The sequence below is a fragment of the Lathyrus oleraceus genome, chromosome 7 (genome assembly GCF_024323335.1).
Source record: "Lathyrus oleraceus cultivar Zhongwan6 chromosome 7, CAAS_Psat_ZW6_1.0, whole genome shotgun sequence".
NCBI lineage: Eukaryota > Viridiplantae > Streptophyta > Magnoliopsida > Fabales > Fabaceae > Lathyrus > Lathyrus oleraceus.
In genome coordinates, this window is record NC_066585.1 from 322,342,089 (window position 1) to 322,366,590 (window position 24,502).

At 35.2% G+C, this 24,502-nt stretch overlaps 1 pseudogene; it reads left to right on the forward strand.

Moving 5' to 3' along the window:
- The first annotated feature begins 572 nt into the window (after window positions 1-572).
- Window positions 573-1,830, forward strand: LOC127106332 (F-box/kelch-repeat protein At3g06240-like; annotated as a pseudogene).
- Window positions 1,831-24,502: the final 22,672 nt, after the last annotated feature.

Below are 24,502 nucleotides of genomic sequence, written 5' to 3' on the forward strand. Positions count from 1 at the left end.
GAAAGTATTTTTTTTATCTTTTATTTATTTTTACTTAAATGAAATAGATCGTAAAATAAAATCTAATATTGAAATGTACAAATGAGTTACTAAAAGGATGAGATAGATGAGGAAATGAAACTAATTATTAATGTCACTTTTTGTTTAAGATTTGCATACAATTTTTTTCTTTAAATAATATAATTTTATATGAACAATTATAAAAAGTGAGAAGAAAATATACCAAGAGAATAAAGAAAAATAGAACCATTTAAAACAAAGTAAGATACTTTTATCTTTTTCTCTCTTTTTATTTGAATAAAAGAGATTGTAAAATAAAATCTAGTATTATAAATGACAAACAAATTAACAAAATAATGAGATAAATGAGAAATTGTAGAATCCATATTATTAATATCAATTCTTATTTAAAACTTCATATACATTCTTTTTCTTTGGTTAAAAATAAAGGAAAAGTATATTTTCATTTGATTTTTTTTCTATGAAAGTTATTCAAATACATTAAAAACACCACTATAAATTCAGCTTCACATGATTGAAAGAATATTAATTAGAAGTTTAATTTTTAAACAGAGTTTCACATTTTAAAAGGTGCGTTTTTTCTTATATGTCTTTGATGATGACAAAATCTTCAAGTAAAAAGGAAAGGAATTACATATGCGATGATCTTGCATTTTTCATTCTATCAAAATTGCCTTTAAAATCTTTGAAACGATTTAAATGCGTTCGAAAAACATGGTCCGTCTTATTTGAAAACCCTAGTTTTATGACTATGTTTCGCACTAATTTTATATCCATACCTCACTCTTCCTACAATGATACTTCTCTCCTCCTAAACCAATATGTGTATGATCATAATAATAGAGTTTGGATCTCTTTGTATTCACTTTCTGGTGAGAGGTTTGAAAATAGAGTCAAATTAGACTATCCAAATCCATTTAAAAAAGAGGCACCACAATTTCATATTTTGAACTCTGGTAGTATTATTGGAATTCTTTGCCTTTACTTATCCAATGAAATTGTATTGTGGAACCCAACTACAGATGAATTTAAAGTCATTCCTCATAGCATTGTTGTTGACTCTGTACCACCTTATTGAGACAATTTAAAGCATCTTCATGGTTTTGGTTATGACTCAGTTAATGACGACTATAAGATTATTAAGCTTGTACATTATATTCCAATGAATGAGCATTCTATTCTTCCTCCCGGTGTGAAATGGGAAGATATCGCATGCTCAAGAAAAGACGTATGCCATAAGCCCGTATGGGAGATTTATAGTTTAAGATGTAACTTATGGAGACAGATTGATGTTGTCGTTCCTACTTGTTATTGTACTGAATTTTTAGATGAGGGATTATACATGGATGGAATATGTCACTGGCTTTCTCAATGTCAAAATAATGGTGAATATTACTTAGTGTCATTTTATTTGACGAATGAGGTGTGTTTTACAACACTCATTCCCTTAGATATAAATACTGATGAAAAATGTATGGTGGGGCGAAAATTGTTATGCTAAATGGAGCCATTGCTTCTATTTCATGGTATTATGATACAACTACATTTCACATATCACTTTTGGGCGAACCCGGTGTAAAAGAATCATGGACTAAACTCTTTGTTATTGAACTATGTCCCAATATTGAATATCCTGTTGGAGTAGGAAAGAATGGTGATTTATTCTTCGTAAAAAAAGATGGAGAATTAGTCTACTTTGATTTATATACTCGAATGATTGAGGAGCTTGATGGTGTTAAAGGGACAAATCATTCTCAAATAATAATCTATAATAAAAATCTCCTTTCAATTGAAAAAATAAGTCACTAGTTTCTTTACTTGTTTTCAACTAAGGGACTTATGATTGTGTTTATTACTGTATAAAAAAGGGGGTTTTCAATCACCATATATAATAATTATTATAGAGTATATGAAGATTTACTAAATCATTTAATAATATGAGTATGGATGCTTTATCAATATTATATTAAAATTTTATTATTAATTGTATTTGAAAACTTATGTTGTTTTTTATTTCATTCGTTAGAATAATTTTTTTTGGCTTTTATTGATTTGTGTCTCATTTTATATTCATTTTATATAGAAATAACTTATTTTTTCGTGAATATGATAAATTTGTACTTTTAACTCTTTTTGTTTGATCTATAACACTATAATTATACGACTTAATATTTAGTAAAATAATTCAATTTTAACTCAACACATAGAGTGTCATACATGTTTCACCAAACATAAAAATCAACAAAATCCAAAATTAAGTAGCGGAAACAACAACGTTTGACATATAACTTCTCAACAACAAATAAATAACAAAGTGGTTCAACAACTTCAAAGTGAATAAGACATGTAACAGCGAAATATAAACAATCCGTCCCCAGTCTACATATCAGAGAGACTCCACCAAAGACTCGAACGATAAATAACTAAAGAGACCTCAATGTCGTCCTCCAACTCAAACACCTACTCCTTTACTAGATTTTTTTGTACTCTAGAGGAGTACAAACACCGCAACAAATAAACATGGGTGAGAATAAACTCAATATTAATGGTGCAAAACATATCCCGGACAACATATTCACACAAACAAACATATCACATATTGTAGTATTGTAATTCGAATCATGTTGTTTTTTTAATTCAAATCAAATGGGTCAGAGGCGGTTTTTTTCTTCCAAATTTTGACTCTTGATTCGAATCATGTTGTAATATTGATTCAAATCAAACTTGCATGCATCATTCTATCGATTTATCACATATTGTAGTATTGTAATATCGATTTATCACAAAATCATCAATCTATTCCAAATCTAAGAACATGTTTATCAAACCAAAACCCCATGAACATAAACATTCAAACTCAGATTTGCACATACACATCATACATGAAATTCATCAATAAAATATGGCATGAATTTCATATGAATCACAACAAGCATGATAAGTTTCACACAATCTCATTTGAAAAATCTAAAACACTAATAATGTGGAAATAAATAAGAAAAACTTAGAGGAGGATGAAGATTTCTCTCTATCCTTCATGTATTTGACACCCATATAAGAGTAAATCTCCCTCCAGTACCTTAATTTCCAACAATCTCTAAGCTCTATCTATGGCCTCCTCTTCCTCACAAACCTTTTCTTTTTCTTTTTTCCTCTTTCTCCCAATCTCTCAATTCACGTACTAATAAGAAGAAAGACTCCATTAAACCTCATTTTTAACCTTAACCTAATTTTCAGATTTTAATTAATTCGCTCTTTCCCCAAGTTATTCTTATTTTCACCTCATTCCCTTATTCTTCCATAATCATAATTTCCACTCAAATCTCACAATTCTCCTATTTTTTAAAATTATTTTAATCATTTAAAATTAATTAAAATTCTAAATAATTCTTACCACTCTCCATAAACCCCGCAAAAATATCCTAGCACACCAATAATTAAATAAAACTAATAAATTATATAGATTCATCAATACTCAAAAATAAATAAACAAAAGCATTAAAAGTTCAATTTAATAATTAATTGAAAATTAAGTGCGTTAGAAGTCTCCCCCACTTAAAGAATTTTCATCCTTGAAAATTACCTGAACGAAAATGCTCTAGATAAGACTCCCTCATCCGTATCTCGAGCTCCCACATCACACTTCCACTAGCAGGTTGTCCCTACACTACCTTCACTGAAGAAATCTCCTTGCCTCTCAAGTGCTTCACTTCACGACCCTTAATCCGCAAAGGTTATGGATTAACAGTCAAGTTCTCTCTAACTTGCACACAATCCAATTGGATCACATGAGACGGATCGGGAATATACTTACGAATTTGCGACACATGAAAGACATCATAAAGATTCTAAAGAGACAATGGTAATTTAACTCTGTAGGCCACCTCTCCCACTCTCTAGAGGATCAGATAAGGACCAATGAAACGAGGCGTGAGCTTTCGAAACTTCAACGCTCGACCAACACCAGCTATTGGAGTAATCCCCAAAAACACATGATCTCCCTCTTGGAACTCAAGTTCCTTCCTTATCTTATCATGATAAATATTTTGTCAACTATGTGGAGCTTTCATCTTCTCTTGAATCGTCCCGATCTTCTTACTAGTCTGCTGAGCGATCTCTGGTATATGCATGAAACTTTCACCTGATTCATACCACACAAATGAGTCATACACCTCCTTTTATATAAATCCTCATAAGATGTTATTTCAATACTAGAAGGAAATTTTTTGTTATAGGTGAACTCAATCAACGACAAATAGATATCCAAATTACCTCATTGTTTTAGAACACTAGCTCTCAATAAATCTTCCAAGGATTGGTTAGTCCTTTCCGTCCGATCTTCCGTCTACGGATGATAAGCATAACTCAATCTCAACTTAGTTCCCACATCTTCCTGCAAACTCTTCCAAAATCTTGATGTGAACCTCAAATCTCTATTGGATAAAATGCTCGAAGGAATACTATGCAGTTTCACAATCTCATTGATGTAAGCCTCTTCTAGCTTTTGCAGCGAATAACTGATCTTTATTGGAATGAAATGAGTTGATTTGGTCAATTTATCAACAATAACCTATATATAATCACTTCCTTTCGTCGTCTTCAGAAACCCTGTCACAAAGTTTCTATGAATTTCCACTCAGGAATACTCAAAGGTTACATCAATCCTAACGACTTATGATGTTTGATCTTCGACTTTTCACAAGTCAAACAAGAATAAACAAACTCAACAACATCCTTCTTAATACCCGACTACCAAAACATATTTTTAAGACCCTGATACATCTTCGTAGCATCGGGAGGAATACTCAAACCACTTCTGTGACCTTCCAAAAGAATCTTCTTCTCAAGCTCTAGAAAATCAGGTATACATACTCTACTTCTGAACCTCATAACACCATTCTCATGAATTCTTAAATCTACCTCTTTACCTTGATTGATCAACACTAACCAATTAATCAATCCCAAATCTGATTTTTGGCCCTCTCTCATCTTGTCCAGAACACTGTTAGTCAACTTCGGCATACCCAACATAACACTATGCAGTTTCACCTTACATACCAAACTAATATCTCAAAACTTCTCAATAAAGTCAATCTCTCTAACCATTAATGCAGGCATATGCAAGGACTTTATACTCAAAGCATCTGCCACCATATTAGCTTTACCCGGCTGGTAACTCAACTAAAAGTCGCAGTCTTTCAAGAACTCAAGCCACCTTCTATGTCTCATGTTCAACTCTTTTTGATTAAACATGTATTTCAATCTTTTATGATCACTGAAAACTTCAAATCTAGAGCCATACATAATATTGTCTCCAAACTTTAAGCAAAAACACTATAGCTGCCAACTCTAAGTCATGGGTAGGATAATTTCTCTCATGAAATTTCATCTGTCTCGAGGCATACACAACAAATTGACGATTTTGTATCAACACACCACCCAAGCCGTCTTAGAATCATCACAATACACAACAAAGGATTCCTAGCATCTGGTAGAACCAAAATTGGTGCCATTGTTAACCTCTTCTTCAACTCTTAAAAGCTTTCCTCACACTGAACATCCCACATATAACCTTGTCCTTTTCGAGTCAACTGATTCAAAGGCAAAGCTAACCTCTAAAAGCCTTATATAAACCTCCTATAATAACCAGCCAAACCAAGAAAATTTCTGATCCCAATAACACACTTAGGAGTCTCCCAATACAACACTGCGTCTACCTTAGACGGATCGACCACTATACCACTACTTGAAATCACGTAACCAAGGAAGCTCACTTCCCGCAACCAGAACTCACACTTGGACAACTTTGCTTATAACTTCTTTTCTTACAAAGTTTGTAACACAACTCTCATATGTCTTGCATGCTCTTCATCTGACCTCAGATACACCTAGATTTCATCAATGAATACCACAAGAAAATGATCTAAATATGGATGAAAGATTTTGTTCATGTACTCCATAAACACACCTGGCACAATAGACACACCGAACGAAATCACGGAGTACTCATAATGACCATATCAAGTTCTAAAAGTAGTCTTCGAGATATCTTTAGCCTTCACTCGAATTTGATGATAACTTGATCTTAAATCAATCTTCCTAAAACACAAGCACTAACCAACTGATCCATAAGGTCATCAATTCTCGGAAGATGATACTTGTTCTTGATAGTAACCTTATTCATCTATCTATTATCAACACATAACCTCATGCTACCATCTTTCTTCTTGACCAACAACACCAGTGCTCCCCATGGTGAAACACAAGTTCACACAAACTTCTTCTCAAGCATACCCTCTAACTATTTCTTCAGCTCACTCATCTCTGAAGCAGACATTCTACACAATATCGTCGACACAGGTCTAGTACCAGGTACTAAATCGATGGCAAACCCAAGTTCTCGGCGGCAAGTCATGAATATCCTAAAAAAATTATGGAAACTAACACACAACATGCATATCACTAGCTACAACATCTCTCTCCACTCTTAAATAAGTGAACATCACGAGTACATGATCATCCCCTCTCATGGATACCTATACTTGACCGGAGGACATGAATCTCGAATTCGTACTCTTTTAGGGTTTGGGAAACAACACAATCTCATCCAAAAACCTGCACTCTTACCATCAACAGAACTCTGAACCAACCCTCAATACCTGAAACATCTAAGAGAAGCATAAACTTCTCCCTCACTTGTTTCAATACTTCTCCTACTGGAAAGCATTTAGAAAAACAAACGAGCATCGAAAGTTTTCACACATATGTCACATACCAGGGAACAAACAAAATACACAACCTGGATGGATGGATTAACCTGCTTTGATACCATTATGTAACACCCTAATTCCCCGACATAATATTTAGTAAAATAATTCAACTTTAACTCAACACTTAGAGTGTTACTCATGTTTCACCATGTAGCGATAAATTCACGACCATCAAGCTATGGATAAGCCTAACGTCAATAAAACTAGAGTCACCACTACGCTTTTATTATTTCCAAAGGAAAAGGGAAGATTACGAACAAAACCCAAAGGTAAAATTTTTTCAAATCAAAACTAATAAAATGCCAGAGATTACATGTAAGGGGGTTGGTTACATAAAGAGAAAGTGTTAGCACCCAAAGTGTCATAGGTACTCCTAGGGAGCCCTTTTTTATGTGTGCATATGTGTTTGGTATAAAAGATGTTTGAGAAAAATAGAGTGTGGGGATGAGAAAAGAATTCATTGATTATATTTTTGTGTTTGACAAGACCTTCGGACTTGTGCCTACGTACTAACATAAAAATGAGGGATAAAAACCTCGTAGTTCGTGGTAAAAATTTCAAATAAGTTGGTGAATTTCTTTTAACAAAAGTTTAATAAGAAAAAGGCACAAAGGGCCCGAAAGTTTGAATGAAGTTGTTAGTTCTTTTTGTCTTTTGAAATTTTAAGTCAATATGGTTAAGTTTATTTACAAGTTTAATTTAAGAAAAAGTTAGAAAATTCATTGGCATAAGGCCAAAGTTTCTTTTTATTAAAACAAGGTCTAAGTTTGACATCACAAGCAAATAAAATTTATAAAAGAGAGAGAGATTTTGAAATTTAAGAAGTGGGAGGAGATTAAGAGGCTATCCTAAGCATACAATTAAAAGTTAAGAGTTGAAAAGATTTGACCAATGGGATGTAATCCAACAGACAAGAATGTCATATAGAAACCCATATTCCTTTGGAATTTAATCAAGCAATAATCAATAAGCAATGAAAAATATCCAGACATCATGAAGATCAAGGCATCAAATAAAGATAGCCATATCCAAGCAAGCAATCCCCAAAGCTAGCAATCTTCTTTGTCTTCTCATGTATCAGATGAAATATTCCTTGATCAACTCATAGCAAAACATCAGACACAAGAGAAAAATAACAATTAAGCACAAAGACATAATAGCAGATGAATTCAAACAAGATTCAAGGATGCATCAGATGAAGGCTCAAGTCACAATAGTTTGGTCTCAAAATGCTGGCATTGGCCAAGTCCTTTTGCACATGGAATGCTGCCTAATTCTAAGTCCAAGAGTTCAGATCAAGATCAATAGTCCACCAGATATATTTTACGTTTTTTGTTTTTATTAGGTGTTTTAAGGTCCTAAGACCATAAACAAAGTCAAAACACATAAACAAATATATATAATCACAAGATATGGCTCAATTGAGAAAAGTGAAAATGACATAAACATAAACAAGTTAAATGAAATGTAAATGGAAATGAATGATAAATGATTGAAATTTAAATTGAATAAAGTAAATGACTTGAAAGTAAAGCAATATTAACAAGAATTAGTCAAATGTTAGTCAAAAGTTAGTCAAGTGTTAGTGGTGTTTTTTAATTGATTGAGTCATTCTTTGGAGAACACTCAACCATTCACTCACAAGTATGAATCCTTAAACCAAGACATCTTCAATGAGAAGGGCTCCAACTTAGATAATTCAATAAGTATGCCACTAACTCTCATGAAAGGAAAAAATGTCAAGTCTCCACATAATACCATGAAGAATGGGAGACTTACAATCTCACTTACTAGAATCCTATGCCATTAGGGGTCAAATTTAGCTCTATGTTAAGCAATCGTAATTAGACTTATGTAGAAGTCACAACCATCTGAGGTCGGACAATGAAAATTTAGGTGTTAATTCAAGTTAGAGATTTGGTATGAAGAACCAAACTCCTAAAACATACCACACACTAAAAGAAAATATCAAGAGGGAGGAACCTATCTCAGTCATACTTGTATTGGTTAATCTAACACAAGGTCATTGATGAACCAATTAGCCTTAAGACATTAGAGATTTCATTGGTCAAATGAGGGAATGGGAAAGAATAGGGATGAAGATGAAGAGGGAGGGGAAAATAGAAACACAAATTGACCAAGGGAGGATTTTCAAACACAAATTGTACATTTCATCAATCCCCTAAATCCAATGGTTTTGATCCAACAAAAGTCAAATCAACATTGACCAAGGCCAAAACAAAAATTCAAACATCATAAGACCACAAAAATGGCTCAACAATATATTTAAGCATTTAATCAATTAAAAATCAAATTAAAAGTGAATTAAAATACATTTTTATTTGGTCAAAACTTAAAATCCCTTCAAAACACTAAATAAATGGCCAAGGGATTTATCCTAGGTCAAACAAGGTCAAAGAACCTCAGACAAAAAATTTCACTATTTTTGAAAAGTCAGAAGTATTTTTAAACAATTAAAAGTATGCACAAAAATATTTAATTCATGAAAAATATCAAAATTAATCCAAAAAATAATTTTCATTCAGAATATGGAAGAGAAAATATTTAATGATTTTTGGTAAAAGTCCCATATTTTTTGGATTAAAAATGAAATTAATATGAATTGAACAAAATAAAAGGATTAAATGAAAATTCAGAAGATAAAAAGAAATTAGAAAAAACAAGGGCCATCAGATCTCCCTCATTAATTGAGGTGGCAGATCTGATGGCCAAGCGCATTTCACCCACTATAGTCCACAGTCAACGCACATGTACAAGTGGTATTCAAAAGCAATGGCTCAGATTACAACATTCAAACATGATCATATGGCCAGGAGGCGTGCCAACACACCAATGAAGCTAGGGCTCCAGTCATCTTCTCAGGTGAACTTCACCGGACTGGTCCAACTTCATCTCAATGAAAAATGAAAAACAAGGACACTATTTCAAAGAGAAAATGCCCAAGATCTCGAATTTGGCCTCAATTTTCTCCAATTCCAAGTATATCAAAAGATACAGGGATTTGAATTTTGAGGATTATGAATTGAGTTACTTCAATTTGACCTCCAAGGAACTCAATCTTGTTGCCTACATTGGTAGGACTTCAGTCAACCAAAAATTAAAGAGAATGATGAAGAATTGAGAGAGAATCGAAGAGATGAAGTTTCTGAAAATTCACCTTCGAGGGAGCTTAAATCTTGCTTGATCTTGCTTCCAATTGGCGTTGGCTTGACTTCAGAAGCTTGCAGGAGTTGAATTGGATCAAAGAAAGGCTTGGATTCTTGGAGTTTCAACTTCAAAACTGAAGTGAAATTGAAACTCGATTTTCAATTGAAAACCTTCAAGTTTATCCTCTAATGGTGAGGGTTAGGATTGCAGGTTCAAAACTTGGGAAAGGTGTCCCCAATTCTAAGTAAGAGGGGTCTTTTTTATAGGCTATTCATTTGCTTTCAACACACTTCATTCAAAATGCCAAAAATAGAAATCTCACTTGCATGGATGCATAGGCGTGTGATAGGCCCATGAAATGATACCAAATGATCCATAATTCTATGTTATCCAACCTGAAATGATGTCACATAGCCATGCATAAAGGAAATGAATGTTGACCATAAATCTTACCAAATGGAACCTTGTGAAGAACACATCCCAAGTCCCTCAATCTTTGGCCAAATCAGGTGATATTGGACGTTTTGGAAAGGTGAGATCAAGGGGAACATATTTCATGTTGAACACTTTTCCATTTGAATCTTGGATCATGATGAACTTTGAGGTGGAAGTTTGGGAAATCAAACATATTTGAAAACTTTCTAAGTACCAAGTCAAATGTTCACTTCTTCCACCTTGAATAACTCTTTCTATGGGCTTCAGATGGAAATATTTCCTTCATAAGAGTTGTATCTATTTAAAAGTTATTCAATTTGGTCAGAAATTGGACCTCATTTGGATTTGGCATGAAGGAGTTATGCATTTTAGAAGTTAAGGAAAATCTCTTGTTCAATGGTAGTGGCCCAAAATGACCTATAATGTTTCCTCTTGGCACATGCATTTTCAAGTTGAATTTGAATTTTTTAAAAGAATAAAAGTTAGAGAGGACATCTTTAAATTGATCATGAAACTGGTATGACCTTCATCTCATAAAAATTGAGCAAGTTATAGTCCTTGGAAGTTGACCTCCTAACTAGGGTTCAGACAAAATGACATATAATCTTCCACCATAAAACTTGACTTTCCAAGAAAAATTAGCGCTTGACCTAAACATAAAAGCTGTTTGGAATGTCATAAGGAGTAAAGTTTCTCTTGAAATCATTTTCATATGAAAAATATTGTAGGAGATAGGGTCCAGGGAACCCCAGTTTTGACCAGTTGACTTTCTCTGGTCAACCACCATGAACCAACTTGAAAACTTGAAATTCCCTTGATCTTTTGGACTCATGGAGGATTATATATGCATAATATTATGTAATATGAAATATACTTTGAAATATTTGATCAGATGATGAAGAAACTTGCCGAGGAAGTCACATAAGATACCTAGATGAATTAGGGTTTCCAATGCAAAGAAGGTTCAAACTCTTGAAGATTTCTTGATCAAAATGATAAATGGATATCATGGGGATCCATATATGATGTTTAGATTCAATGTGAACCATATCTTGATTAGTCTCCTTGCATTGAGGGTGTCAAACCCTAGATATGAGCTTGACGGAGCATGCGTGGATGCACATATTACCTACAAAAGAAGTAAAGCTATACATAGACATATTTTTGGTATTTTGGTTAGTAGACAATAAATAAATAAATTATGATACAATCAAATATGCTTGGTGATCTCTCCCAATTCAAAACTAATGAATAAGGGGTAAGGAGGATGCTGAGGTGTGATCCCGAAGCCAATGCATATGATGAGATAGCACGAGGGATCTTAGGGTCAAAATAGGGGTCTTACAGCTGCCATTATTTAAGGACATTCTAAATGAGGATGTGAAGGTTAAAATCTTTGTATCAACTCAATAAAATGGACTTAAATAACAACATATAGAAACAAATTTTGGTCCCTAAGAGACCTCATGAGGCATATGATATGAATGTTAAAATAATCTTTGTGGGGAATAAATTTCCACAAAGGAAAAGAGTCCGGAGAGACTGCAAGTCCACTGGAGCAAAATGCATCCCATAAGGAAAAACTTACTAGGGAGACAGAGACTCTGGGGGGATAAGAGTTGTGCATAGGCCAGACTATATCTTAAATACTGCTGGAGACACAAGGGGGATTTTCATGAAAATAAATCAATGGAAGGATCCAGTTTGGGATAAGGGAAAACCTGTAGGGGAAATGGGTAAATAAAAAAAAAGCTGAAATACCAGAATCAAACTTAACTGGGGAAGAATGAACTTTAACATAGGAGTACTAGAGATCATCTGTTACCGGTTACTGGGTAGGAAGATAATATACTCTAATAGGGACATCCGTTACCGGTTAGGGTAAACATATCAAGGACAACTCGCCGAGGAGAAAGAGGTGTATTTGTTACCTGTTACCGGGTACGAATAGCCTGCTAGGGAAAAGATCAAATAGGATTTACAAATTCCAGTTACTGGGCAGAAGACCAAAAGGAGAGAATATCCGTCACCGGCTAAAGTGAACATATCAAGGATAAACTCGAAGGAAGAATATCCATCATCAGTTAGGATGAACATATCAAGAATAGACTGCCAGGGAAAAATATGAATTATATTTATCAGTTACTGGATAGAATACCAAAGAGAATATTCGTCATCGGTTAGGATGAACGTATAATGGATAGACTCAGCAGGGGAAAGTAGGAAATACAACTACAAGTCAATGGGTAGAAGACCAAAGAGAGAGTATCCGTCACTAATTAAAGTGAACATATCAAGGATAAACTCAAAGGAAAAAGTAGGATTTATATCTACCAGTTACTGGGTAGAAGACCAAAGAGAGAGTATCCGTCTCTAATTAAATTGAACATATCAAGGATAAACTCAAAGGAAAAAATAAGATTTATATCTACCGGTTACTGGGCAGAAGACCAAAGAGAGGAAAAACCTGTCATCGATTAAGATGAACATATCAAGGATTAACTCTCTGGGGAATAAAATTAGGGATTACAACTATCTTTTTACTAGGTAGAAGACCACAAAAGGAAGAGTATCCGTCATTGGCAAGGATGAACATATCAAGGATAGACTGCCTGGGGGGAAACATGAAAGCGAATCAGCTGGGGAAACAAAGGAAGTAAATTACATTTACCGAGTATTGAGAAAAAGTAAAGTACTCAAAAATAGAGAAGAATATCACCAGTCATTGGGTAATAGACTCTTAGGGGACCAAAATATCTATCTAGGTAATAACTAGAAAAAAGCAGTCAAACAAAGACTTAACCCGATGAGGATAGAACTCAAGGGGAATGGTTCCATCCAAATAATTAACTAGGGAGGAAACTGAAATAATAATCATCCATGAGGAAATAACTCAGTGGAGAAATGAGAAAGGTTAAACTCTTTCTGCTTAGGGGGATGACACTCTACAATTGATGGAGGACAGACACACCAAATCTGCATAGGTAAATGATATCACCAAAACAGGGGATAAGAATAAAGAAATCAAATGCAGTAAGGTGCATAATGAAATATCTGATGTTGTGTTTTATGCATGAATATGTATGTATATGATCATGATTATGCTGACAAAACAACACAAAGGATACAAATAACAAAGATTTGAATCATTGCTGCAACACTCGGCTAATCTCAACAAGATGGAAACACCAACTAGAGAAAATGCTAGGGATGAAAATAAATCATTTAGCTCTGCATAAAATCAACTCTGGCTGGGAAATTCATAGAGAACATGTGTCATACCCCAATTTTGTCCGGGCAATTCAAAACTTTCGGACATGGTGCATAAACTCAAAGCTTAAGTATCCTCACTGGATCCAAGCTTCACAACCACCAAAGCTCCACCTTCCTTAACCAACACCACCATCTAAAACCTAACCTTCTCCGCCGGCGCACCACAACAACAACCACCTCCGCCATCACTCCAAAACGAAACCCCACCAACACACTCAAAACCTCACTCACTCAAACAGAACCCTCGTCGTTGCCGTTACCCTTCAGCAACCAAATCTCCATTTTTCGCTCACATCCGATCATTACCGAAACCCCAGTCGCGACCTCATCACCACCGTAACTTCACTATCGGTCGGGCAGTGATTTCTGCTACAGATCCTGTTTGAAGGTCGCATGGTTGAGTGCCAAGATTCAAACGTTGGACCGTCGATTTAGACAAGGTGGCTTCAGGATTGTGCAATGTCATTGCAAGGCTGTTCGTTTGTTTGATCCAAACCGAGTTCGACCTTTCCATTGAGAGCAACGTCAACAACATAAGATAGCTCAAAGAGATCTCATTTATCGGTTGGGTTGGTTTTTCTAATCGATTATGTCTTGACCTGTTTGTTAATATTTTTGTTTCTGCATTTCAATATCATTCTCATGAGCTTGCTGTATTGCACCTTGTTTCCCTCTAGTTTGAGTTGGTTTTATTATACCTTTGTTGATTCTCTTTGACGAGTTCTATTTTTGGGACCTATACGTTCTTTAGATCATTGTAAAGCAAATATAATAAATGAGCATTCCTTCCATTTCTGTTTAGTGGCATTGATTTGAATAAAGCGGATCCGAATTCGACATCTACCAGTTTGGTGTACGTTACGGATTCCAAATTCATCATTATAGTTTTGACAAATTTCTGGAAAAATTGTTCATACTTAAGTGACGTTCATGGTGTTCCTCGTTATTTTGTGTATGTGGATAGAATGGCGTACCGGAATGTTATGCAATTCATTTTTAGGGATGGAATTTAACCTCTCTTATTTTACAGTGTAAATGTTGGATGCTGTTCATGTCTCATTTCCAATTTCCGTTCTCCAAGAGAAATGTTGAAAAGTCTAAACAATGGTGTAGTTTCTTGTTTGAGTTTTCATATTCGGGTTGGTTTTGTTAAAAAGTGGTATGTCCATTACACTTCTGGAAATTAGTAATATGTAGAATATAGTTTTGAGTTATTATTATTCTACCTTATCACGCCAAATTGAATTAAAAACTGTGGATTCGACAATTTCATGTCGGTTTACCGCCAAACTTCAATACACTAATTGTATGACTTCACCGCGTTATGAATTCACGAATGACATCAATTTTATTGTCATTTCGTCTAAACCGGTTTTGGGAGCACATTGTGACCAATTTCATTCAATCCATTAAACTAACATTGCTAAAATATTTTCTATCACTTTTAATTAAATTAAGTTGAATTTTGATTAATTAGTTAAATCCGATTGATTAAAATTAATTAACTTAATTAGTTTGATCCAGTTCCAAACCATCTTTTCATAAACCATTTCCAATTTGATTTCAATTTCAATTCATCATCCAACACAAATCAATTTTCAAAAAAAGCACAAATCATACAATTCTCGATTTAAATATCGAGCCCACTTTCAAATATCCTTGTAAGTCGATTGCTTTTAAAGCATCGCCATCAACCTCACATAGCTTACTCTTGGGCTTTCTTACAATGAAACCTACTTGGTTATTGATTAACCGAGTAGATGAAATAATACACTAAAAATCATTTATTCAATCAACATGAATTCAAACCATTTTTCCAAACCACTTCAATTTCAAAAGAATTGTTTCTCTTAACATAAATCTTGGGATGAAAAGGAGATAGGAGGCGTACGCCTTACTATTTCTCAATTACTTGAATAATTGGCGTACGCCATATTACGCGAGTTCTTGTCACCCGATTAAATCTTAAATCACACAATTTCAAATCACTTTTCAAAATCAAATATAATTTCCAAATTCAGATTATTCAAACCATAACACTCCAAATCATAATATTTCAAATCATTTCTACAAATTCCAAATCCTTTTAATTCCATGTTTCGGATGAAAAGAGGATAGGAGGCGTACGCCTCACTATCTTTCGATTATTCGAATAATTGGCGAACGCCACATTGCTCGAATCTTCGTCATCAAATCAAAACCATAATCATACAATTTCAAATCATTTCTACAAATTCCAAATCCTTTTAATTCCACATTTCAGATGAAAAGGAGAATAGTGAGCATCCGCTTCATTATCTCTCGATTATTCGAATAATTGGCGTACGCCACATTGCTCGAATTTTCGTCATCAAATTAAAACACAATCGAATAAATTCAAATCAATGCAATATCCAAACATATCTTTTACAATTTAAACTTCGGATGATAAAAGATGAGAGGCGTACGCCTCGCCATCTTTCGATTATTTGAATAATTGGCGAACGCCATATTGCACAAATTATCGACTTCCGATTAAAATACGCTAAATAAACTTGGATAAGGGAATAAGTGGCGTACGCCTCATTATTCTTTGGATAAGCAAGTAGGGGGCGTACGCCTCACTACCGTGCGTATTCAACATCCACAAACAAACTTTCAAAATAATTCGAACGAAAAGGGACTAGAAGGCGAACGCCTTATTACTCCTCGAAAGAATTGGACGATTGGTGAACACCACATTGCTCAATCTTTCGTCGTTCTTCCAAAAAAATCTCAACCAAATCAAACCTAACTTCTCGCCCCCGTGCGATCGAAACCAATCAAACATCAAACACATCAAATCAACTCGTCACCCCCACGTGACCAAAACCTCTTCAAAAGAACATTGTCAATCCTTTCTAATGCGCCCAACAAACCAGTGCTAGAGCCTCCCCCGAGAGTAGACAAGCCAGCGTTTAGCCGTTAGAACGCCGACCTACACAGTCGTTCATCAAAACAAAACACACCAAATATTCGTAGTAGCCCGAACTACGAATGCTCTGATTTCCTTATTGCACCATAAGGATACGTAGGCATGAGATTGCTGTATCTTCGCGAGCACACTAATAAAAAACCTCCCATTTCCCCCTCCTGAGGTCTTCATCCATATCTACCATCAATTCTAATCACTCGAAGCAAGCAAATAACAGTCAATTAACAGTAAGGGGTGCTAATACCTTCCCCTTACGTAATCGACTCCCGAACCCGAATATGGTTGCGACGACCATTATTCTTATTTTCTTAACAGTTTTCTCGATATTTTCCTATTCCTTCATTGGAATAAATAAAGTTCGGTGGCGACTCTGTTTCGAACATTTTTTCCGCGTCCTATCGCGAGGGATCACATTTTTGAGGTGCGACAGACTGGCGACTCTGCTGGGGATAACGTCTATGGGGAGAGAGAGCACTGCTGAAGGATAATAAACCAAACATGCGGAGGATATAGAGAAGATTTGTTGAGGATCCAAATCGTCAACTATGCAGGGAATTTTAGGTCAACACCATATTAAATGGGAGACAACCTTGCAGGGGATAAGGACAAATATTGGTCAGATTCCAAAACTGTCGGGAAAGAAGGAACTTCGTACCAGAAGATGAACTCCGTTGGGGAATACAAGAGATAAAACTCCTCACAGAGATTTGAGAAAATTGTTGAGGATGCTATGACCATGATCATCATATTCATCAATAATAAACCAATTCCAAAGCGAAAATAACTGGATCTGATAAATTTCCGAAGTTATGCAAGACAAATATGTAAATGGAAACCAAATAAGGGTTCCAGATTTCTAGGATCCAATCATAAGCTGAGAGGATACAAAATACGAGCACCTCAGTCGGGGAATATGATCTTGCAAAGGGACCCGATTATCTGCTCAAATCTACTAGGGAGGTGACCCACTAACTCAATTGAGGATACCTGACGACTGTTGGGGAGGAAAAGGTTACCAAACTAACTTTTTGTGGAAGACCAATAATGCTTCACACTTTAGGACTTACATGTTCTCCGATTGCTATTGACAATCCTTACTAGAATTGATTATTCTTAAAGTGATTTTTTTTATTTTAAGAAAAACAATCATTATTCATTAATTTATTTCAAAATTATCATCATAAAAATTCAATTTTATTTAGAAGAAATAAACAAGAATATAAACAATTGGATAAAAGTTCAACTTTATTTAATAGAATGGTAGTCTGTAAATGATAGGACTCCATAGATCTTTTACAAAAAATTGAAAATGGTAATTTATATGGAAAATGGCTACATTGAATACAATGATCACTACTCTCCCTACAAACTTCAACACACATTGTACTCTTCTTTAGTTGAGAATGATGAATCAGAATCGAATGACTTTCTCAAAACTACTTCTATGATCAGGACCATCTAGATGCAGTTACTTGCCATGATCCTTAATTTTTGCCTACATTGCCTCAGGGTGGGATAGTCAATCTACCAGGATAAATTTTCTGTTCTTATGTCTCTAACTTTTGCCTGGATCGCCCTTTCGGATTTTCAATCCACCGAGACGCTCATTTTTTCCTAAGTCGCCCTTTCAGGTTTTCAACTTAGTGAGCCGTTCTTTTCTTTTTTAGGCGACGTATTTCTTGACTGCATTAACATTCACATGACGAGTGAACTCTTCACCATCCATAGTTGTAAGAATCAAAGCACCGCCTGAGAAGGCTCTTTTCACAACATATGGGCCTTCATAATTGGAAGTCCATTTGCCCCTGACATCAGGTTTTAAAGATAAAATCTTCTCGAGCACTAGGTCACCTTCTCTAAACACACGAGGCTTGACCTTCTTAACAAAAGTTTTCTTTATTCTTTGCTGGTATAGCTGACCATGACACATGGCAGTCAATATTTTCTCTTCGATTAAATTCAGTTAATCATATCTGGTCTGGCACCATTCAACTTCTGTTAACTTGGCTTCCATAAAAGCATGCAATGGCGGGATCTCAACCTCTACTAGGTGCACAACTTCCATACCATAAACAAGAGAGAAAGGGGTTTCCCCTGTTGAAGTGAGAACGAATGTATGGTACCCATGTAAAGAAAATGAGAGCATCTCATGCCAATCTTTGTACATCACAACCATTTTCTGAATGATCTTCTTGATGTTCTTATTTGCAGCTTCAACAGCCCCATTCATCTTAGGTCTGTAGGAAGAAGAATTATGATGTCCAATCTTAAATTCTTTGTAAAGAGCTTCCACCATATTATTGTTCAAGTTCGATCCATTATCAGTAACGATCTTACTTGGCACACCATAACGACATATAATCTGATTCTTGATAAACCTTACAATAACATACTTGGTTACGTTTGTGTACGATGTCGCTTCAACCCACTTTGTGAAGTAATCAATAGCCACCAAATGAAACGAAGTTCGTTTGACGGTTTGGGCTCAATCATATCAATTCCCCACATGGAGAAGGGCCATGGAGAGGAAATGAAGTTCAACAGTGTCGGAGGAACATGAGTCTTATTTTCATAAATTTGACACTTATGGCATTTCTTCACAAACTTGTAACAGTCAGATTCCATTGTCAGCCAATAGTAACCTGCTCTCAACATCTTCTTTGCCATAGCATGTCCATTGGAATGAGTACCAAATCTTCATGGACTTCAGTCATCAATAAGTCTGCTTCGTGTCTATCCACACATTTGAGCAAAACCATATCTAGGTTTCTCTTGTAAAGCACATCACCATTCAGGTAGGAGTTGCCAGCTAATCTCATCAAAGTCGTCTTATCTTTCAAAGATGCCATAGGTGGGTAAATCTGACTTTGGAAGAAACATTTTATATCAAAATACCAAGGATTTTCATCTTTAACTTCTTCAACAGTATACACATGAGTTGGCCTATCAAGACACATCACAGTCAAATTGGGAACTTCATTCCACAATTTCACCACAATCATGGAAGCCAACGTTGCAAGAGCATTTGCCATCCGGTTTTCATCTCAGGGATATGATGAAACTCAACATTTTTAAAGAAAGTTAAAATCCTCCTCGCATAATCTCTATATGGTATCAAACCGGATTGATTCGTCTCCCGTTCACCTTTAATTTGTTTCACAACCAAAGTTGAATCTCCATAGACGTCAAGATATTTAATTCTGAGATCAATGGCCTCTTCAAGCCCTATAATGCATGCTTCATATACAGCCATATTGTTTGTACACTTGAAGGTCAATCTAGTTGTAAACGGAAAATGAGTGTCTTGAGGAGTAATAATCACTGCCCCAATGCCATTACTATATGAATTAACAGCTCCATCAAATACCATGCCCCAACGGGAACCAGGTTCTAGCCCTTCTTTAAGCAATGGTTCATCATAATCTTTCATCTTTAAGTACAAGATCTCTTCATCAGGAAAATCATACTGTACTAACTGGAAATCGTCAAATGGTTGGTGAGCCAAATGGTCAGCCAAGACACTACCTTTGATAGCTTTCTAAGATCGATATTCGATATCATACCCGGATAACAACATCTGCCAACGGGAAATTCTCCCAGTTAAAGCAGGCTTCTCAAAAATATACTTGATTGGATCCATTTTGGATATCAACCAAGTGGTATGATTTAACATATACTGGTGCAAACGCTTAGCGGCCCAAGCCAATGTGCAACACGTCTTTTCAAGCATGGAATACCGAGTCTCACAGTCGATGAACTTCTTACTGAGATAGTAAATTGCGTATTCTTTCTTTCCAGATTCATCTTGTTGACCAAGAACACAACCCATACTCTCTTCAATCACAGTCAAATACATGATCAACAATCTTCCTTCAACAGGCGGAGACAAAATCGGAGGCTCAAGCAGATACTCTTTGATACTCTCAAAAGCTTTCTAGAAATATTTGGTCCAATCATAAGACTGATCTTTATGAAGAAGCGTGAATATTGGCACATATGTGGCAATCATATGCGATATAAATCTCGAGATATAATTCAAACGGCTGAGAAAACCTCTGACTTGCTTCTCAGCTTTGGGCGCAGGCATCTCTTGTATTGCTTTGACCTTGGCGGGATCAACTTCAATACCCTTCTCAGTGACAATAAAGCCCAACAACTTACCAGAACGAACACCAAAAGTACACTTATTGGGATTCAAGCGGAGTTTATACTTCCTCAAACGCTGGAATAAATTCAACAAATTCTTAACATGTTCTTCTTCATCACTTGATTTGGCAATCATATCATCAACGTAAACTTAAATCTCTTTATACATCATATCATGAAAAAGAGTGGCCATAGCTCTCTAGTATGTTGCACCAACATTCTTTAAATTGAAAGGCATCACTCTATAATAGAATATTCTCCAGGGTGCAATGAATATGGTCTTCTCCATATCTTCAAGTGCCATCTTGATCTGATTATAATCGGAAAATCCATCCATAAATGAAAAGACATTGAATTTAGCTGTATTGTCTACCAACATATCAATGTCTAGCAGAGGAAAATCATCTTACGGACTAGCTTTGTTAAAATCTCTATAATCAACACACATGCATACTTTTCCATCTTTCTTTGGAACAGGCACAATATTGGCCACCCACTGCGGATATTCGGAGGTAACAAGGAAACCATCATCAATCTGTTTCTACACTTCCTCTTTGATCTTTACTGCCATATCAGGATGAGTTCGTCTCAATTTCTGCTTGATTCGCGGGTATTCTGGATTCAACGACAATCTATCCTCCACAATCTCAGAATCCAACTCAGGCATGTCTTAATTGGACCAAGCAAACACATCAGAATACTCTCGAAGAAGATCAATCAACCCCTTCTTAGCTTCTGGAGACAATTGAGACCCAATCTTGACTTCCTTCACATTATCTTCAGAACCCAAGTTGACTCATTCAATCTGCTCTTCAAACGGCTAAATGGATTTTTCCTCGTGCTTAAGTAAACGAGATAATTCATCAGATATTTATTCATCATCATTCTCTTCCTCAACTTATAACACAGGGAAATCAAAGTTTGAAGAGGGAGTAAGATCATTGTATTCAATGGGTTTGAGAACCGACTTGCATGATTATTTGATATTTTGATTTTAGAGAAGTGGAGTGCAATCAAATATTATGCAGATGGGAGATTATTATTTATTTATATTTTTTGTGATTACCATTTTTAGAAAAGCAAAAGCAAAAAATAAAAAATCATAGATGTGGATGAATAAAATTGTGTTTTATTGATGATAATCAGGAAAATACGAAACAATGTTCACTTCTCCCTTAGGCATAAAAGAATGATTTTTATTTAAAATAAATGAAAACAAATTACTTAGAGTGATGAATAACAGTAGGAACATCAGCAGCAACCCAATTGTTGCAAGTCTGGCCGCGTGTCACAAAATTGGCGCAAGCTTCGTCTTCATCACCACTATCTTCAATATCAACAATTGAGTGTTGATCATTCAAATGAATGAACCCTCCACTGCGGAACACTGGTTGCATAACTTTGGCGTTGAATGGTCCTGGTTGAAATCCCAATCCGACTCTGTTCTTGTTCTCGGCAATCTCTATCACACGACCTCATTTGTCAATGATGCCAGCCTGAATAGCCTCTCGTGTATCTTTCAAAGAAGACATGGGTTCCCCAACTTTCTTTATTTCATCAACAATAGATAAGGCTTAGAATTGTGTTCCAACCTCCTCCTTAGCATCAACATATGTAAAAAATGACAGATGGCTCACCAACACTTCCTTCTCTCCACACACAACAACAAGCTTGGCGTTCTTCACAAATTTCAGCTTCTGGTTGTAGCGGTAAATTAATGACCATTAAGTTATGGATAAACTTAACGCCAATAAAACCAGAGTCGCCACCGCGCTTTTATTGTTTCCAAAGGAAAAGGGAAAAGTATGAACAAAACCCAAAGATAAGAAGTTTTCAAATCAAAACTAATAAAATGCCAGAGATTATAGGTAAGGAGGTTGGTTACACAGAGAGAAGGTGTTAGCACCCAAAGTGTCCTAGGTACTCCTAGGGAGTCCTTTTTTTATGTGTGTATGTGTTTTTGGTATAAAATATGTTTGCAATAAATAAGGTGTGGGGATGAGAAAAGAACTCATTAATTATATTTTTATGTTTGACAAGACCTTCAGACTTGTGCCTACGTACCAACATAAAAATGAGGGATCAAAACCTCGTAGTTCGTGGTATCAATTTCAAAATGAGTGGGTTGCTTTTAATCAAAAGCTAAGTTTAAAAGAGGCACAAAAAGCCCAAATATTTGAATGGGTGTTAGTTATTTTTGTCTTTTGAAATTTTAAGCCAATATGCTTAAGATCATTTACAAGTTTGTTTTTAATAAAAGAGTTTAAAAATGCAATGGCATAAGGCAAAAGTTTCTAATTTGCAATAAAGTCTAAGTTTGAAATCACAAGCAAAGAAAGTTTTTGAAAAGGGGGAGAGAATTTGAAATTTAAGAAGTGGGAGGAGATGAATAGACTAATCCTAAGCATAAAATTAAAAGTTAAGAGTTGAAAATATCTGACCAATGGGATGCAATCCAACAACAAGAATGTCATATAGAAAACCCTCTTTCCCTTTGGACTTTGAATCAAGCAATAATCAGCAAGCAATTAGCAATATCAAACATCATGAAGATCAAGGCATCAAATAAAGATTGCCACATCCAAGCAAGCAAATCCCACAACTAGTAGTCTTCTTTGCCTTCTCATGTATCAGATGAAATACTTCTTGACTTTTACTCAGAATAAGGTGTAGCATGAGACCAAAATAATAGTTGCATCAAGACCATGTAGCAGATGAACTCATATGGATCCCAATACTTGCATCAGATGAAAGCTCAAATCACCATAACTTGGTCTCAGAAATGTTGGCATTGGCCAAGTCCTTTTACATATGGAATGTTGTCCAATTCTAAGTCCAAGAGCTCAGATCAAATCCAATAGTCCACACAAACATTTTTTAGGGTTTTTGTTGTTTATTAAGTATTTTAAGGTCCTAAGACCACAAACACAAACAAGGTACACAAACAATTATATACAATCATAACATATGGCTCAAATGAGCAAAGTGAAAATGACATAAATATAAACAAATTAAATGCTATGTAAATGACAAATGAATGGTAAATGACTTGAATTTAAATTGCATAAAGTAAATTACTTTAAAATAAAAGCAATATTAATACAAGTTAGTCAAATGTTAGTTGATTAGATGTTAGTGATGTTTTGCTTTTCAATTGATTAAGTCATTCTTTGGAGAATACTCAACCATCTATTCACAAGCATGGATCCTTCGACCAAGACATCTTCCAAAGGACGGAAAAAAGGCGAAGTTTCCACACAATACCATGAAAGATGGGAGACTTACAATCTCACTTACTAGAATGTTATGCCTTTAGGATCAAATTTAGCTCTATGTTAAGTAATCATAATTGGACTTATGTAGAAGTCATAACTACCTGAGGTCGGGCAATAAAAATTTATGTGCTAATGCATGTTAGAGATTTGGTATAATGAACCAAACTCCTAAAACATACCACACAGTAAAAGAAAAAAATCAAAGGGTGGACCTATCTCATCCATACTTGTATTGGTTCATCTAACATAAGGTTATTGATGAACCAATTAGTCTTAGGATATTGAGATTTCATTGGTCAATGAAAAGGATGGGAATGAATAGGATTGAAGATGAAGAGGGAGGGGAGACAAGAGAAACAAAAATTGGTCATGGGAGGAATTTTATCAAATTAAAATCATTAATTCATTTTGGGAGATGAAATGTACATTTCATCAATCCCCTAAATCCAATGATTTTAACT